General features: G+C 37.9%; 1 protein-coding gene across 3 annotated transcripts in view; it reads left to right on the plus strand.

Moving 5' to 3' along the window:
* NCAM2 (neural cell adhesion molecule 2) overlaps nt 1-16240 on the plus strand; it is a 393282-nt gene that overhangs the window by 780 nt on the left and 376262 nt on the right. The gene's annotated exons all lie outside the window — the stretch shown is intronic.

Here is a 16240-nt window from a genome sequence, read left to right on the forward strand (position 1 = left end):
TTATATCCATACTATACACACACATATACATGCATATTATGTACACACTGCACAAACATTCACTATACACACATATTATATACACACTGCACAATCATACACTATACACACATATTATATACACACTATATACTGTATACACACACCTGCCACTGCCAAGTAAAAGCAATGGCTATAACTTATATACTGCACAGCACTGAGCTCTACACTATGCCATGACACTATAAAGCTTTTTTTACATACCCAATATTGTCATTTTTTTGGAGTTTTTTTAATACCCATGTGTTGATTTATGACCACACTTTTCTCCTCTATTAGTATAAGGCTCATCCCGTTGACCAATACAATCCGTAGTAGTGACTATAAAACCAATTTCAAGTTGTTTTCTCATGCTAAGGGGCTGGAAAGACGAGGTTGTAATTATCAAGTCACCAAAACATCAAGTTGTGCATGTTAATAGGGGGATACACCAAGGTTGAAGTGTTATTGTTTGGCGACAGCAGGGGGAGCTAGCGCTCTATGTTTGGAGTTGAGATCCCAGTTTTTCCTAGTGGCCTCAACTATGTGTTAGGATAAGCTTTGACACACTCCAAGACTGTCTTCTATCATTCCTGAAGCACGGCTTGACATTTTGGACATGAATCCTTCAATTCTTCCATAAAGGCAAGCCTTGAAGCCCGTGTTATGATCTAGGCGCAAAGTATAAAATCCCAATCCCAAGGGACCCCGAATATAATTGCTCTATAACTACTTTATCCGTGGTCTTCTCCGGTGCTACCTATAGACAGGTGGTTGTGCTTGCAATGGATGAATAAAAGCATAAAATGCAATACAAATCCTCTAATACAAGTCTAATCATGCAATCATAGATTTAGCCAAGGCGAGTCTGCAAAAGTGACCTGTCTCTGGCAGCCTGCAGAGAAGGGGGCTTAGAAACCAATTAGTGTTTTGAGGAAAGCAGAACTTGCTGTCATAATGAGATGTTAGAACCCGATCCATTAATATTTCAGTGGGATGTGATAGTGAAAACAAATGTGTTGGCCACTTAATGGTCAGCGCTGGAGCCTATGGTCATATCAGAGATGCATGCCAGCACTACAGGGCTGCCTTGTATTAGCATGATGGTGATTTCAGGAGAATTAATGCAGGCTTTGGAACCAGCAAACGCTTGTGTTTACTCAGCCAGGCTCGGTCTATACGAATCCTGCTCCATTAATATGACAGTAGGGAGTCATGAGAAGCGCCTCGAAAATCATTGATTGTGCAATGGGCAGGAAAAAAAAAAAAAAAAGATCATGGGCAAAGAAGGAGGGAAGTGAGATCACTAGTGGCAAACCACCAGAAGACTTAGTCATTCATGGACAGGTTTTATTGCAGAAAAATAAAAATAAAAAATCAATAAAAAAAAATTAGAAAAATAAATAAAAAATATAATATGTGGCTTGTAGATTATTGTGCTCATCCAGACCAATAATATAAGATTCACATACATTTAGTATCTGATGAAGTGTTCAAGGGGACAGGTTCTAGGATTATTTATACCAATATTTAATTGGAATATTTTATAAAGAAATGATCATCCTCATCAACGTAGTCATCAATGTCATTACATAATAGTAGTGATTATCATGGGATTAATCATCATCGTCATCCTTATAAGTAGCAGTTTTAGTATAATGTGATTACTATCATTATTACTTCTTAATTCCAAAGAATTTCATAGGCAAGACTAAAATATATAGATAGAGGCGTGCAATGATATTTGGCTTGGCAGCAGCAACCTGGCACATGTTCAAGAAAGAGGGATAGATAGTTTGCAGAAGTCTTGCCATAAGGTTTTATTACTATTGTATGATTTCTGTGCTCCAATATGTTCGGTAACACTAAGATTGTTATGGTAAAGAATTTTTTTATATATTGTACTTGACTTTGCCATGTGAGAGTAACCTTATATCATAACAATATCATCAGCATCCTCCTACTGCTCACATCATTACCATACCGGTTAGCTCTCATTTAATTATTATTATTATTATTATTATTATTATTATTATTATTATTATTATTATTATTATTATTTTATATTATTATTATTTAACATTATTATTATATTTAATATTATTATTATTTAATATTAATATATATATATATATATATATATATATATATTATGCACATTAAATGTATATAACATGTAAATATATATATATATATATATATATATATATATATACACATGTATACATAATTTCCTTATATTATATATTGAACACCTATATGTATATAATTGTATACATTTTCTAGATTCTTTGACTTTGTAATGCTCCCAACCTACATCCCAATCATTTATCCCTCCCTCCTAACATAACATATATGAAGTCATAGCAGCCTCCTTTACTGTATTTTGCATAGCACCAACATACTCCATAGCACTGTACATAGATTTTAGCCACTCACTTTAGTCCCTGTCCTCACTAGGACTCCAATTCCAAAACGCACGAGGCAGATTTCTTAGGAAGCTTTTGTACTAACTTTCAATAGGTTTTTGGAATTTGAGATGAAACCAGGAAAACCCACACCAACACCCCATATTCCTACAGATATTGCCCTGCTTGGATTTGCACCCAGTACCCCAGTGCTGTAAGTAAACTAAGCCCCCACCTGCCAAACTAATCCCCCACCTGTCATGGTAATTGCTAGTTCTTCTTATGTATCATATAGCATACTTGATCTGACCTACTGTATACTGTCCACGATATACAGTCTTGATTACAATATTGGGCGCAAACAAGCAAGTCGGGAGATTGTAATTAACGTTTTCATGGAATATTCTTTGAAAACATGATGTCAGATTTTAATCATCTATGATATATATATATATATATATATATATATATATATATATATGTAACTCTATGCTGTCTTATAGTGTCTCGTGTACAGGTCGCTAGCTATGGATTTGATCAGTATGTGCACAATGTAGCCATTCTGGTTCATTGCGTCTTACATAAATTCTGTAATTCTGATGGGATTCCAGCACTGTGCATAAATCATAATGATTATTGCAGAGAGTATCACTAGGAAGAAGCAATGTCTACGTCCAGATCCTGAATTCCCATAAAGCTGTAGGATGTGCAGATAGACTACAATACTGTTTTCCCATAAAGTCATTAGATAAGTAAAAAAAGGGTGTTTTGCTTTGGACATTGTCTTTTTAGTGAGAAGGGTCCCCAGTCATATTCTCATCACAGTGTGTTCTGTTGCTAGAATCTTTGGAAGAACCTATCAGCAAGTGTCTCATTTACCAGCAGCGCCTCCATAGGCAAAATTAGGTATTGCACAGAGATATTGAAATCAAAGGACCATCTATGTAGTACATGGTTGTGCTGAGTCCTCCAGGGTAAGAAAATATACCTCCACTCTGTCTAATACAGTTGTGCCCTTCCTTACCTTTACTCATGACTCAATATATCACATAATGTGTGGCACGTGATGACCAGCTCAATAAACATCAAAAATAAAACCAAGATACCATTGGCATTTCCATACTTTACTGTAAACTAATGATCAAACTCTGTACACAATCCCTTTTACTTATACTTGCGTGTAAGAAATATAATATATGCATAGCTTTGTAAAATAGTTACACACACACAATAATAAAATTCAAAGGGTAAAAAAATTACAAAAAATTCTCATTAAACAGTAAATAAAAACAACCTGACTGTTCTTCTGACAACCTCTTTACCTATTAGAAACATTATTGTGTACTTCATAACCCAAACCTTCTATTCCTATCCCCAAGACTTTGCTTGTGCTGCACCAGTTCTCTAGAATGCGCTACCCTGGACAATAAGATTCATTCATAACATTTACAGTTCTGAGCAGACCCTGAAAACACATCTAGGTCTATCACTTCTCATATAATGACTTGTCTCCTTCTATCACCATCACTGTTCAGAACCTCATCACATCATCTAACAGTATCCTCTGTATTCCTCTTACCCTAATACAGTTCCAATGTGTAGAGTATATAGGCATTGCACACCTATAGTCCGGTGACTGGGTCATGCAGTTTCCTACTCCCATATTTAGGATAACAGATGGCAGGTCCATTCTATGAAAGAACTGCTATTAATTATTGTATAAATTGATACTTTGTTTCTTTGTAATATTTGATATTTTTTATACTCACAGGGCAGATTTATTATATTATGCAACGTTTAAAAAGTCACAAACTATATGAGTAGAACATTTTTTGTCTTTGGAGTGTGGGAGGAAATCCGCACAAACACGGGGAGAACATACAAACTCCTGGCAGATGTTGTCCATGGCAGGATTTGAACCCAGGACTCCAGCGCTGCAAGGCTGCAGTGCTGCCCCAGGATGTACCTCGTTTATGGGGGGGGCGAAGTGCATCCTCTGACTGTAGGAGGATTATGAACACTTGAGTGATCCTACTGTATATATGTGGCCACCTCATGGTTGTGTTGTGGATGGCAGCCTATTAAGGGTCTTGTTTCCTTATGTGCTGGATTAGTTGCATGAGTAAGAATCCAAATTAAAGTTAACTTAAGGGTCTATAAATTAAAGGTAGGTACAATGGGAGGTACTATGCACTGGCAGTCATTAGTATAAGTAACTCTGCTCCCATTCACTTCAATGCTCCCATTTATTTCAATAAGAACAGAGCAGCTTTGGGGTGTATATACCTTGTATATGGTTTCCAGAAAGCTAATTAGCTGATAGGTTCTGAGTGTTGGACTGATGCTGAAGACCAATCCTCACCAGTATCATTACTCATTGGTTATGGACAACCCCTTTAAAAGTGCTCTGCAGACAAAAAAATCTGGATATTATTTTCCAAAAACAGTACCATTCCTGTCCATGAGTAGCATATTGAAGCTTAGCTCCTTTTTTAAAAAAAAATTGGTACTGGGGGGTGTAATCCATCTTTGATTGAACAGGGTGAGAGAGCTCGTAACCACACCCACCAAGACCACCCACTTGACCCAAAATTAAGGGCACTAATTGCTCAAGAATGGTGGGGGCTAGAGAAAAAATATCAACTATGCTGGAATCGGAACAGTACTTAAAGGACGCAAACAAAGGTGGGGAATGATCCTCTGTAATCCCAATTCAATAGAGGTGATAATAAAATAGATATTTGTTTATAGGGGTACTGATCACACACAGATTTTGGTAGTTTGGGGGTCAAATACATTGGAATAGGACTTGAAGGAATCAACATAATTGCCACCAAACCCAATCAAGTGAATAGGTTTGGAAATTGACCGCCGGGTTTACGTCTCCTGTCCAGTTTCTCTTGGAAGAAGATACAAACCTGAAAGCGGAGACTGGGTGTGAACCCGCCCTCATCTAGTCTTGGCTTTGGCTTAAAAAAAAAACGCAACAAAATCTGCATTTCCACAACGTGGGGCCTTAGCCTTGGTGTTGTGAAGTAGTTATAACCTATTTTATTGTTGTGTTTTATCTGATCTGAGGGTTTGTGAGAATAGAGAATTTCAGTGCGGAACTTTGATAAGAGTTAAGGTCAATATGTCAGGAAAACTGAGAATCTTATTTAGTCCTACTCCTGTCTGTCATCATCTCTTCTCATGTTTTACTTTGCAATACTTTCCAGCTTTCAATATCCCTTATATCGTGACGGGTTTACATGGACTATACTAAATTTTTTTGATTTACAAATTTATTTGACAATGAAATATTCATTACATTTTTTTTCTATTTTTGTACAGATATTTTCTTATGATAATAAGAGGTTCATTGACTTGGTTGCCTGTAGAGTGTTATTGGATGGAGTTTGATATCGATATTACAGAAAGATAACATTTCATTTTGCGTTGCTCTTTGCAGTGGTCATTCAATTGATAGGGAACAATGGACACTATTGGGGAAGTTTGGCATTGCATACGGTCTGTTTGGCTAAGACCATATGAGCAGATGTAGATTTGCATCATTTATGTCAATTTCTGGGTAAATGATACTACAATAATTTGTCGAACTGATAATGTCGCTTTCACTTCTCTAAGCCAACCCACTCTACTTGCCAGTTTTGGAAAGTGATGAGAGAAGTAAAAAGTCAAAAATTTTAACACAACTATAACATGTGCCAAATATGAGGCTTTTATATGGAATAAAAAAAATAACATAAATTATTGAATAAATCCCCCCAGATTTCCCATGGAAAACAAGCAGATCTATTAAATAATATAGATCATAGATAAAGATGGGCAAACCTCCCAAGATTCGTTTTAGGTTCAGGTGGCTCAGGCCGAAAATAGAACTGGAAGTGACATTATTATATTCCGGGGTCTCTGAAGCCCCCAGGGGGAGTAAACACTAACAAAGAATATACCGTATATACTCGAGTATAAGCCGAATTGTTCAGCACAGCTTTTATGCTGAAAAAGCCCCCCTCGGCTTATACTCGAGTCAGCAAAAAAAAAATAAAAAAAAAAATATATATATATATATATACAGTCCTATGAAAAAGTTTGGGCACCCCTATTAATCTTAATCATTTTTAGTTCTAAATATTTTGGTGTTTATAACATCCATTTCAGTTTGATATATCTAATAACTGATGGACACAGTAATATTTCAGGATTGAAATGAGGTTTATTGTACTAACAGAAAATGTGCAATATGCATTAAACCAAAATTTGACCGGTGCAAAAGTATGGGCACCTCAACAGAAAAGTGACATTAATATTTAGTAGATCCTCCTTTTGCAAAGATAACAGCCTCTAGTCGCTTCCTGTAGCTTTTAATCAGTTCCTGGATCCTGGATAAAGGTATTTTGGACAAACAATTCAAGTTCAGTTAAGTTAGATGGTCGCCGAGCATGGACAGCCCGCTTCAAATCATCCCACAGATGTTCAATGATATTCAGGTCTGGGGACTGGGATGGCCATTCCAGAACATTGTAATTGTTCCTCTGCATGAATGCCTGAGGATTTGGAGCGGTGTTTTGGATCATTGTCTTGCTGAAATATCCATCCCCGGCGTAACTTCAACTTCGTCACTGATTCTTGAACATTATTCTCAAGAATCTGCTGATACTGAGTGGAATCCATGCGACTCTCAACTTTAACAAGATTCCCGATGCCGGCATTGGCCACACAGCCCCAAAGCATGATGGAACCTCCACCAAATTTTACAGTGGGTAGCATGTGTTTTTCTTGGAATGCTGTTTCTTTTTGGACGCCATGCATAACGCCTTTTTTTTTATAACCAAACAACTCAATTTTTGTTTCCAAAATGAAGCTGCCTTGTCCAAATGTGCTTTTTCATACCTCAGGCAACTCTATTTGTGGCGTACGTGCAGAAACGGCTTCTTTCTCATCACTCTCCCATACAGCTTCTATTTGTGCAAAGTGCGCTGTATAGTTGACCGATGCACAGTGACACCATCTGCAGCAAGATGATGCTGCAGCTCTTTGGAGGTGGTCTGTGGATTGTCCTTGACTGTTCTCACCATTCTTCTTCTCTGCCTTTCTGATATTTTTCTTGGCCTGCCACTTCTGGGCTTAACAAGAACTGTCCCTGTGGTCTTCCATTTCCTTACTATGTTCCTCACAGTGGAAACTGACAGGTTAAATCTCTGAGACAGCTTTTTGTATCCTTCCGCTGAACAACTATGTTGAACAATCTTTGTTTTCAGATCATTTGAGAGTTGTTTTGAGTAGCCCATGATGCCACTCTTCAGAGGAGATTCAAATAGGAGATCAACTTGCAATTGGCCACCTTAAATACCTTTTCTTATGATTGGATACATCTGGCTATGAAGTTCAAAGCTCACTGAGGTTACAAAACCAATTTTGTGCTTCAGTAAGTCAGTAAAAAGTAGTTAGGGGAATTCAAATCAATAAAATGATAAGGGTGCCCATACTTTTGCACCGGTCAAATTTTGGTTTAATGCATATTGCACATTTTCTGTTAGTACAATAAACCTAATTTCAATCCTGAAATATTACTGTGTCCATCAGTTATTGGATATATCAAACTGAAATGGCTGTTGCAAACACCAAAATATTTAGAACAAAAAATGATTAAGATTAATAGGGGGGCCCAAACTTTTTCATAGGACTGTATATATATATATATATATATATATATATATATATATATATATATATATTTTTTATTTTTTTTTTTTGGGGGGGGGGGGTCTATGACCGGCCACAATATCAATGAATAGAATCTCCCATAACATAGTGCAAAAAAAAAAAAAAAAAAGATTTAAGGAAAATAAAAAAATAAAAGTTGCAAATCCCTCCTTTCCATAGAATACATATAAAAGTAGAAATTGACTGTGACACACATACACATTAGGTATCCCTGTGTGTGAGAGTGTCCGGTCTACTGAATATAGGGGATCTGCAGTGCTCCTGTTCCGTCGGGAAGGGGTTAATAGGAGCACTGCAGATACCCTATAGTCAGCCAGACTGAATTCCAAGTGGGGGAAAAAAACTCAGTCCTCAAGCTCAGGGAAGGAGCAGACAGACAACCAAAACACCTCCTCCCCTCCCCCACCAACTACTGCACCAAAAAACTCCGACCATTTTAATTTTTGAAATTTTCCAGTGGCTGCTGCATTTCCTACCTCGGCTTATACTCGAGTCAATAAGTTTTCCCATTTTTTTTGTGGTAAAATTAGGGGCCTCGGCTTATATTTGGGTCGGCTTATACTCGAGTATATATGGTAGTCCCTTTCACTCAATATAGTCCCTCCACTCTTTTGAGCCTCGTCGCGGCATCCCGTGTTCTCTCTTGGTCTTCATGGTGACATCACATGCGAGGTGTGCCCATGTGACCGCTGTGGCCCAATCACAGATCCCAGCAGTGACCATGGGCACATGATGTCACACAGAGAATGCTGAATGCCGCAAGTTGACCCAAAAGAGGAGTGGGAAGGTGAGTATAAATGTCTATTAGTTGTATTATATAGTAGAGATCTATTCATTGGATCATATGGTAGAGATTTATTCATTGTAGACTATAGTAGATCTATTAATTGGATATCTATTAATTGGTATTACACAAAGTCTATTCTATGTGAAGAATTACAGTACTGGAGCTATTTGCAGCGTTACAGCACATATAGGGTCAAAATGAAATTTGTATAAGTATTAATTACTATCTGGATATGTCGGTTTATGGTGATGAACATCCTGAAATATTGGAGTGGAGAGATGTGAGATAATGCATTGATGGCCGAACTCCAAGTATAATCTTTCCTAGTAGGCAGTAAGATACAGAAAGGACGTCCCTTTAATAAAATGTTATTATAGTCTATGTTATACTGAGTCATAGAATTATTATAATTATTATTATCATCATTAACAATTGTTTGTTTCTTACTATTAAACTATTAATAGTGTTTTTGGAGTCTTCACCAGAGATGAGCAAAACCAATAAGACTCTGTTCACATTATTGTTTGAGGCTCCATAGTGCTATTCTACCTTACTGATTGCTGATCCTGTGTCCATTGATCTCTGTATATTGCCCCCCAGTAGAGACATGTCATTGCATCACTGGATATAGCAATGACAGGTCAACCGTTCACCGCTGAGGCCAGTGATTGTGACAGTGACAGAATTTTACAGTTGACATAAAATTAGTTTACATAAAAAGTTGATAAAATATGTTGCATTATTTATGCCAATCTTGTTATTGGAAACAGTCAACACAATCCCAACAGCTTGGCTGAGTTTCTGTATTACAGTGGGATAGGTTGGTGTTACGGCTTAAGATTTCTGTCTGGTGCCCTGTGTGTGTGGACAATGTAGTAAGGATTGTCCAATCCGTCTGTCTTTTCATTTTATCCCAGACAAACTGGATGATGTTGAGATCAAGACTCTGTGGGGGCCATATCATTGCTTCCAGGACTCCTCCTCCAAAGGGCAAAGGTCACACCTGATATGTTCAACTTTTGACATGATTTGTGACAGGTTATATAACAACATATAGGTGTCTATATGTGACCTCCCAGTAGAGGAAGGTGAATTGCAGCATTTCAAGACGTTTGATAGCCTGTTGTGATATTGTATTGAATTGGTTTGCAGACAATTTGGAGTTCTTAACCAAACTGGAGACCAGTTAAGCGTGAACTCCTCTGTACAGGTGTGATTTGCGTTCCTTTATTGGCCAGCCGACTCGCCCAATTTATATTACCGTTGGGGTTGAGCGATCGGGATCGGCATTCCGATCGGCGATCGAGTAAATTTCACGAACGCGATCGGAATTCCGACCCAATCTTTTCTAGCGGGATCGAGATCGGAGGGTATCTCAAGATCGGCTCAACCCTAAAAGTGACTTTTCCCCTAGAGAAGCATTGACTAGGGTTGAGGATCGGGATCTGAAAAGATCGATTCACAATCGAAATCGGGATCGAGATCAGCTGGAAAATGATCGGAAATCGGATTTTAAAATCAAACTTGAAATCTCAAGATCGGCTCAACCCTAATTACCGTATATACAATCCTAAACCTTTCGAGACACTTTCTCTTTTAATATTCCACATCATATTGTGCTTGTTCTGTATATTCTTGCTTGTTGTCAGATATTATACATAAATATTAAAAATGAACTTAAATCTCAATGAGCCATAAACGCTGTTACATGCAAATCAAATTGCTTTTTCAATACGTTCTTGTCAGAGCAATTACCTGTGATTTGCTATTTCTTTCTATACAATTTCCATCTGATCGATAGTACATTTTAATTCTTAATTGGCAAGATTGTTCATCTACAGCATTTGAGATTGTAAGTATCTTATATCTCACATATATTACTTGAAATTGTGAGAGTATATGTGTTTTTGGACTCCTTATCTGCACCCCTCATCCTGGTCATAAGGATATATAGTCAATTTTGAACTTGTTGAACACCAAGCGGAAGTGCTATTATTATATTCTGGTGTCAGATCCCAGAGTATATTAAGTGGAGGCCCAGAGGAGGTGAGTAACCAAAAAATACAAGTTATACTCACCTCACCTTGTCTCATGTCTCCTGAGTTTCCTCCTGGAATCTGGTTGCGTCCTGCAATCCTACAGAATTTTCTTCTGTTCTCTGACTGATGTCACGAGCCTCGGGGTCACCAATGAGACCTGTAATTGGGGTGCTCAGAGGAGATGAAGCGAGGTGAATATAACTGTTTACTCACCTCCCCTGGTCCTTGGCTTTTTATACTCTTCAGACCCCAGAGTATGATAGTGATCTGTGGTTGATGAACTCCAAACATTTCGAGTTCAGACTGAGCCCAAAATTTTTTGGAAAATTTGAGTCAAATTTTTTTGCTCATCTCTCAATGTAACCACTAAAACTGTAACTTCCATTTCTAGGTAAATTAAAGCTTGCATGTCGCTGATGACACGGGTGACTACTTCACTATCCTCCTACAGTAGTCTTTTACATGAAATCCACTGTATGAATGTGAACACCATCCACTTCAATGAGTGTATTGTCACTGGCATGAATGGCAGCACTTGACGTACAATCTATTATACTAGTGATTGTTCATCAATATGTAAGTTCTGAAAAGCCCCTGTAAAAGAGATACATTGTGCATTACATAGACTGCACCAGATAGTGATGTTTCTACTGGAAAAGTTGAAGTGATTGAAAGATATTCCAGTTTTAGTGGTGGCAATGGCCATATCATCCCTTCCAGGACTCCTCCTCCAATGGGCAAAGGTCACACCAAATATTGATGGGATTTACATTTCTCTTTAAAATCAGACAGATAGCTGTACCGTTATTTTTTATTAAACCCGGCAACATATATTTTGAATAATATTTGTGGATGGAAAATTGTGAGTGATGTCACCGCTCGGGCGATCTGCTCCATTCACTTGGACTGTTCTATTTCCAGATGCCGGTATATTCTTAACTACCTTTTTCCCTCCATGATCTATAGGGACATGTGTAGCCATGACTACCATCAAAATCACACCTGCAACTTTTAGCCTCTAGCGAAATCCTATAGGGTCAAGAATGTCAGGACTAATTAAAGCTATCCAGCCCTGACATTACATAGAAAGTGAATAGCATTTAATTATTTATTGCTATGGCACGAGCGGAACAAGTGGCCGATTCTAATACATTTCTTGTTGATTTCTTAGGTTCAGCAGTAGTATACAGAGTTTATTACCAACTACATCTATCCTTATCCCAATGGGACTCCCAACGAATATTGCCATAAACACAAACACCCATTCTCTGAAGTCGGTCTTATAAGAAGCTCATGTCAGGACCTTAGTCGTTTGTAAAAGTTTGTGTGTCCTGTGGCCCTTTTGTCAGTTTCTTACCACTGTACTATTCATTTGGGTGTTGCGTAGCTGCCTTTGGTGTTCACTTGAGGTCTCTTTGATGCGAGCATCAGGTGTTTGATATTCTCATCAACCTTTCAGATTGTTCCGGGGCCTGTATAAGGCAGAGGGTTGGCTTCTTTCTTCGCCGGTTTTCGTTGTGACCAACCTGAATTCGTGGCTCAGTTAGCTCTCTCCCTACCTATCGGTTAGGTCTTCGTGTTTAGAGAGCCAGAAGTTGTCGGGGCCAAGCTTAGCTTGGGAACAGCCGGCCAACACCCTCAGTCAGGGCCTAGTCAGCTGTTGTGGCGCCAGGGAGAGTTTCCTTCCCCATTTCCTTAGAGGTGCACGCTGCATTCAATATTCTGTTGCTTGGGCATTGACACAAGCGTGACAGCTCATTCGTTTTGTGAGTCATTACCAAATTTAGCCAAAGTGTATACTCACCTGTAGTGTCTCCATTGGGAAAATATGACAAAATGACAAAATATCTAACTAGAGAAGGTCAAACCATGCAACATTTGTTGAGATCAGAGCTGTATCTGTAAGGGCCATATCATCACTTCCTGGACTCCTCCTCTAAAGGGCAAAGGTCACACCAAATATTGATGGGATTTACATTTCTCTTTTCTGCATTCACTCATGACTATTTATGATGTTCACCCACCAATTTTACTCCTTCCGAACCGAAAATGCTTTCGTTATTTTATGGGGTCTTTTCAGAAAAATAATAAACAATAAATCGCCTTCCTTCACCTCCCTTGGACTTTCTCATGGCGTCCTGTGCACATTTTTTTTTTCATATCAGGCCTCTTCTAGTCTATTCTGTGATATCCTGAGCCCCATGGGACCACTGAGGCCTGTTATTGGGCCTCAGCAGTTGTGTATGGTGCGTCAATGTCGTGACACTTATGTCAGACTCCCATGACATCAGCACACCCCAAATACAGGATTTAGCATTCTCCGGGCCTATAATGTCACCAAAGAGGTAGGAAGAGGCCCAAGGAGCACTGAAGATGCTGGAGTATGTGCACACCAGGATGTCCAGAGGAGATGAGTATATATATCCAAACTTAATATTTTTCCACACCTATCCTGGGTCTCCATTTATTATACACCTGAGTCTGAAGAGACCCCAGAATATAATACTGATTGTTAGGGATCAAATCCCAAAAATCTCTGGTGTAGCTGAACCAAAGATTTTTGGAAAATTGTAAGAAACCAGTTTGCTTTAACCACTCCCATGACCAATCTTTGCATGTATGGAAATCACAGGGATGTTAAAGGGGTTGTCCCACGTCGCATACTCACCAGTCTTCGTTTCTTTGAAATCTTCTGTCTTCCAGCTTTGTTTCGTCATTGGTGGGCGGGGTCACATATGCAAAGCCAAGCGGCGAGATGCCGCCGGCCCTGCTTGCGCGCTCATAGACTAGTCTAGCCTTCACAATGCAAATACAGACCCGACAGGGTGCCGGGTCTGTATTTGCATTGTGAAGGCTAGACTGGTGTATGAGCGTCCACGTAGGGCCGGCGGCATCTCGCCGCTTGGCTTTGCATATGTGACCCCGGAGCTGCTTGCTTCATGCAGGGCAGAAGCATAGCGATGTTGCTGGCTTCACCTGTGCCGGCGTCTAACCCTGCATTGGCGGCCCCTTCCCCCAAAGGGTAAAATACCCCCCCTCCTCCCCCCCCCTCCAGGCTCGCTCCCGTGCACTTAGCCCCTCCTCCCTCCCCCCTGAGAGCAGCAGATACATCACTTGACTCATGAGCAGCTAGGTCAGGGCTGTGGCCACAAAAAAATGAATAAAGTGATATAGTGGACAAACAAAGCAGTTTTGCTGAAGCAGTGTATTTAGGAAAAGTCTTACATTCACAATAACAAGCAGTATAGATAGGATCCTTGTGACGGGACAACCCCTTTAAGCTTTTATCAAATCAAGGTAACTTTTTTTTTTTTTTTTTTTTTTTTAACTTGCAGAATATATTGCTGATACAAGTAGAAAAAAATACAAAGAACTAATTAAATTAAAAAAAGACAAATGAAATAAATGCAAATAATAAATAAATGTCAAATGAATAAAGACACTCCCAAAAAATAACTAAATTATAAAATAATAACAATAAAATCTACTTTTGTCTACATATCCGTGTATCGCTATTTGTCTACACCGAGGGAGCGCGTGGTTGGTTTATACATTGAGGAACCCTTCCCCAATATATTTTGCATCATATACTCTGACCTAAGAGTCGTCACCGGTGGATGCTGCCCATTGTACTCGGTTAATATTCTTCTTTTGCGCCCTACTAGGTGCAACAAGAGCTTGACTTGAATTGGAGTTTCCTGAAGTTCTAAGGTCTCCTAATAAGCGTGGCCATACTTGTTCAATTGCTTTATAGGACTAAATTAGAAAATAAAAATAGAATAAATGTAAATAATAAATAAACGTTAAATGAATAAAGACATACATACAAAAAATAAATAAATTAGAAAATAAAAATAGAATAAATGTAAATAATAAATAAATAAATGTTAAAACAATAGACGCATACACCAAATAAATTATAAATTAAAAATAGAATAAATGTAAATAGATAAATATTAAAGGAATAAACACGTACAAAAAAATAATACATTATAAAATAAAAAAATAATACAAACAAATAAATAAATACAAATGGAGTAATTGCAAATAAATAAACAATTCTATATTTTATTAGGCAATTATAATAATTTTAAAAAATAATTAAAAAAAAAATCACAGGATAGTTCATTTTTAATGAACCTTAGGTTAAACACTAAGAATAAAAAAAAGATAATAAAACACACATCTGAACACACCCTCCAGATCGTAATAAATAAATATGCAGAATTTCATTTTCTAAATAGATACATTGTATTCACCTGGATAATAATAAAAGTGAGGTTAGGAGGTGAAATAAGGATTAATTATAACACTGGGAAAAACAATCCCAGCTCATATTATTCTTGCAGCTTTCTGTCCAGTTATTAATAGTGAAAGAATAATAGAGAAGCAAACAGACGGCGCTATCAGTAATTTGTTTTCTTATGCCATATTGCAAATGCTGATATTGGCTTTCATAAAATATGTTTTTTTCTTCAATCTCTCCAGTCAGTTGTGTATTTTCTTTCCCCTTTGAGCTTTAGTTACTAATTAAAAAAGGTATTTTTTATATGTAAGAAACATAACAGTCGTTCTGTAACTAAGTACGATTATTAAAAAGTCTATTGTGCCCATGTGCGCTGGTATAATAGTTCTGTATTTCTATTGTTCACCGGTATTATCAGTATATTCTATCTCCTATGTATTACAGTAGGTTATTGTAGATATAGAGATGTTTTGAGCCAAAGGTACTGCAGAAAGATATAAAGTACTTTGATAGATAAACATTGAAACTTGATGAATTTATTCCCCCCACTGCCGTGGATCAAAACTCGAAATGTTCCTACTAAGAACAAGGTGGAACTTTTTGTAAAAATTTTTAGCAGACTGGGACTGAATTACTAAGATGCCCATTTTTTACTCCAGCCTCCAAGAGGGCTTCCAATGCTTTGTACCCTTACGGAGCGTGTCCTAGCCAGCTGTAGGAAAAAGATTCCAAATGGAACCCACCATTAAACTCAATGTAACATGGAATACACTCCGACGACATCATGAGTTCCTTCCATTAAAACCAGATCCTCCTCAACCTGCCTACTCTGATGTGTGAATGAGGCCTTAGGCAATAGTCACATGACCTTGTTTGTTTCTTGGTCTCTTTCTTATGGCCATCCATTCCATGTACATTCAGCTGTTGACGGCTGAATGTTACCCTTTCTATTGGATCGTTAAAAAAATTGTCTTTTTTTTTAACCCAACCCACCATTTTTTATCGGGGTCATCAC

This window comes from Leptodactylus fuscus, chromosome 2 (genome assembly GCF_031893055.1).
Source record: "Leptodactylus fuscus isolate aLepFus1 chromosome 2, aLepFus1.hap2, whole genome shotgun sequence".
In the NCBI taxonomy this organism is placed as follows: Eukaryota; Metazoa; Chordata; class Amphibia; order Anura; family Leptodactylidae; genus Leptodactylus; species Leptodactylus fuscus.